Consider the following 4106-nt stretch of genomic DNA (forward strand, 5'->3'; position numbering starts at 1 on the left):
ACTTTAAAGATAGCCTAATGAGATTTCGGCAACTATAAATAGTTAAGGAACTTACCTACACTAAAAGAATGTTCATCCATTATGTAATGGTAGAATAGGTGAAAGGCAGTCCAATGCAACAGACACGGTTAGAGAACCTCTAGTGTGTTTATTTCCTATAACAATAAAACTTGGAACTCAGTAACAACAGAGTGAGGACAGGTGGCAACTCACCGCAAAGATGATTGCTGAGTCACAGGCAGGCACATAGAAAAGACAATCACACTCTCTCAACTAAATTTTCAGTCGTAGTTTTGTCAGAAAAAGAGGGCACACACACACACATTCACACTGTCACTGAGACACAACTCATGCACACATGACTGCTGTCTCTGGTCACTGTGTCTACAGACTCTGGGAATCAGATCCAAACAAACCACTCCTCATGCCTCCCTGCCTCCTGTTGGCTGTTGCTAGGCTAGCGGCAAGAATTGGCGGCAGCACTGACTGCCAAGCTGATGGGTGTGGTAGGAAGGGGAGAAGCAGTAGGAATGAGGGAGTGGGGAAGCAGCACACGTACTCAGCTGCACCCAGCCAGTGATGGTGTAGGACACCTCAGTAAATAAACCATCTACTGAGACGAGAAAGAGATTTTTACAGCTTTCTTTTTTCCAAATTTCCCTGATGTCATTGAAATTCCCTGATATTCCTTGATTTCCAATGGCAACCCTGAGCTTGGCTTCCGCTCGACGTGAACCAAAATCCGATGAGGTTCTGGTAATCGTGGAAGAATACTTAGTGTTCTGTTTACATGTGTTTGATTCTTATAATGAATAACAAAATTAAACACAAACAACAGTAACACACTCCGACAGTCATTCTACTTGTCACAGAGAATTGCAACTTTTTATCAACCTGCCAACAGTCTGTTTGTGTATGTAGTGACATTGACATCCAACTGTGTCATCTGGGTGATTAATTTTTTTGTCAGGTAATGCAACAATGTGTCTAATTATTTCAAAGATGACTCAAAACCAGTAGTTGGAACCCAGTATGCTGTGACTTCCAATGAATTTCTACTTTTACAGCACAACAACCAGTATTTCTAAACTCAACAAGGGAAAGTCATAGTGGTTGTTGCAAAGAACAGGACAAAACTATTTTTGTTTTGTTACTGACTAGAAAGAAAAACTCTAAAATTTTAGCTGTTATGCGGCAGTGGTATTGACAGGAAAGGGAGGAATAGCCCTCTGTTTACATATAGTTCTGCAAGCAGCACAGTGGTCACAATAAGTCAGTTGGGTTTGTGTTTGCTGTTAGAGTATATCAGAATAACTTTGTGCCATGAAAGTGTGTTTCCAGACTAAGTGAGTGTTACACCCTGGACAATGAGACAAGCAGCAACTGTAAAACTGTTGGTGGAGAGCTTTGATACTGTAGAAGATGCACCTACAAGAGAAGAGTGTGTTATTTATGAACAAATAAAGCAACAGTTGGCAAAAGAGGGTGCTGTAACAGCAGAGGTTATTAAACTCTTAATAAACAAAAAGGTGTCATAAGAAGAAAATGATAGTGTCATGGGAGTGACGGATGAACCAATGATACCAGTCGCCGATTTCCAGGGAGCAGCGGTTCATCTTATCAGCCATCACCTCCAAGAAAATGAACGCAATTTGCAGACGGATGTATGGCTCATGTGTAGAAAACATGGACAAGAACCAAGGGAAAATGATGGCGATGTTGACCCTCCCAGTCTGTGTCATCCTGGATTAGCAACTGATATGGTACCACACCTGAAAATTATGACACTGTTGGCACAAAAACGCAATATAAAGTGCAAGGATGTGTCACAAAACTTTGAAAACTGGCTAAAACAATGCAATTTGTCAAACCCAAAAATTCTGCAGGATACGATAATTTTATAGCAAAAGACAGGAAAATGCAATAACACGTGACCACCCATTGAGACTTTGGGCACTGAAAAGAAAAAAGGACACTGACCCTCACTATTCACGGAGTTCAAAGCCACCAACCCCTGCGTAAAGAAAGTTAAATGTAAGAATAAGATTGTCCTTCGCAAAATAACCCACAAGTTAAAAAGTAGTTACTTTTTATTACCTTTCATTACCAATTCTCTGTCATTCACCAGCCACAGCTGGACAGACAGCGTCAAGATACAGCATTATCAAAATACATGAATACAACTCTACTATGATAGTAATTTAATACCACAAGACATATTTAAGTTATAAATTAGATTACAATAATATCACAACTATAAAATAGATTCAAGTATATAATGAAATTAAATATAACGGTTGCTGATGGAGTCATGGAACTGAGCTGCAGCTCAAGTAAACACTATGCTATTACCAGAGAAGAATTCTCCAATATTGTAGAAGGGTTGCTCTTTCAGCTTACACAGAATAGTAGTTTTATGGTAAAGACTGAATGTGATCAGCAGCATTAAACAGTTTTAGGGCCACCATTGGGAAGCTGTTTTGTGTCTTTGCTAATCAACACCTTGGCATGTTAATACTGTCTTTGTTGTGAGTGCTGTACTTGTGAACTTCATGTCTCTTTATGTAAATATCATGGTTTCTCTTTATGTGGAAGAGGCAGTTCAATATATACTGGCTGTAAACAGTCAGATGTAAATATCATGGTTTCTCTTTATGTGGAAGAGGCAGTTCAATATATTTAACTGTATATATGACGGTAGAATCTGTTCCCGAAAGAACAGTTACAGTGGATGACCATGCAGCTTTGCTAGAAATGACATGATAATTAATTGGACACCCTAGCTGCAAGCAGGCGTTGATACACTTCATTGGGGACATGTTGAAAATGTGTGCCCCGGCCGGGACTCGAACCCGGGATCTCTTACTTACATGGCAGACGCTCTATCCATCTGAGCCACCGCGGGCACAGAGGATAGTGCGTCTGCAGGGACTGATCCCTTGCACGCTCCCCGTGAGATCCACATTCCCAACATGTCCGCAACACTACATTCGTAGTGCGCCTAATAGATATTTGCCCATCATACTCATTACTCTTGGCAGATTAATCTACCAAGTCCCGTACGAGTTCGGGCATAGCGTGTGCGTTCGCACAAGAAGGTCAAAGGCCGGGAACCCATATTTTTAACTGTATATATGACGGTATAATCTGTTCCCGAAAGAACAGTTACCGTGGATGACCATGCAGCTTTGCTAGAAATGAAATGATAATTAATTGGACACGCTATGCCCGAACTCGTACGGGACTTGGTAGATTAATCTGCCACGAGTAATGAGTATGATGGGCAAATATCTATTAGGCGCACTACGAATGTAGTGTTGTGGACATGTTGGGAATGTGGATCTCACGGGGAGCGTGCAAGGGATCAGTCCCTGCAGACGCACTATCCTCTGTGCCCGCGGTGGCTCAGATGGATAGAGCGTCTGCCATGTAAGCAGGAGATCCCGGGTTCGAGTCCCGGTCGGGGCACACATTTTCAACATGTCCCCAATGAAGTGTATCAACGCCTGCTTGCAGCTAGGGTGTCCAATTAATTATCATTTCAGTTCAATATATACTGGCTGTAAACAGTCAGAACACCTAACCCGGTGAAAAGTGGTTTACAGTGGTCTGTTTTTTTGCTTGAAGTAATGATCCTCATTGCTTTCTTTTGCAGTAAAAGCACATTCTTGCAGCCTGCAGAATGGCTCCAGAACAGCCCATAACTGGTGTGGCTGTGGAACATTGCATAGTACACAGTTAGAAGGTACTGTTCTCGTACTATACTTTTCAGTTTCCCCAAGAGGTACAGGACCCATGAAAGTTTGGAACATACATGTTTGGTGTGCTGTTGCCAGGTTAATTTGGTATCAATGAGAAAGGCCAGAAATTTAACATCTGCTGCATTACCCAGTGCTTCAGTACTGCTGAGGCTGCATATCATCATCTGAGTTTTTTCTTCATTAATTTTCATTTTGTTCATGATAAACCAGGCCTTAGCTTCATTGAACACGACTTCTGCTTGTTGGATTGCCTGTCGAACATTCTCTCCTTTTGAGAACAAGGTTGTATCATCCGCAAACTGCAAGGTGTGCCCATTGGAGTCTATGTCATTTACGAAGATAAGG

General features: G+C 41.6%; 2 non-coding genes across 2 annotated transcripts; one reads left to right on the forward strand and one right to left on the reverse strand.

Annotated features, from left to right (window-relative positions):
- Positions 1–2831: 2831 nt before the first annotated feature.
- Trnat-ugu lies at positions 2832–2906 on the reverse strand. Its single transcript has one exon. It is a non-coding gene; the product is annotated as a tRNA-Thr (tRNA).
- A 487-nt stretch (positions 2907–3393) lies between these two features.
- Trnat-ugu lies at positions 3394–3468 on the forward strand. The gene has a single exon. It is a non-coding gene; the product is annotated as a tRNA-Thr (tRNA).
- The last annotated feature ends 638 nt before the right edge of the window (positions 3469–4106 follow it).

The sequence above is a fragment of the Schistocerca piceifrons genome, chromosome 2 (genome assembly GCF_021461385.2).
Source record: "Schistocerca piceifrons isolate TAMUIC-IGC-003096 chromosome 2, iqSchPice1.1, whole genome shotgun sequence".
NCBI lineage: Eukaryota > Metazoa > Arthropoda > Insecta > Orthoptera > Acrididae > Schistocerca > Schistocerca piceifrons.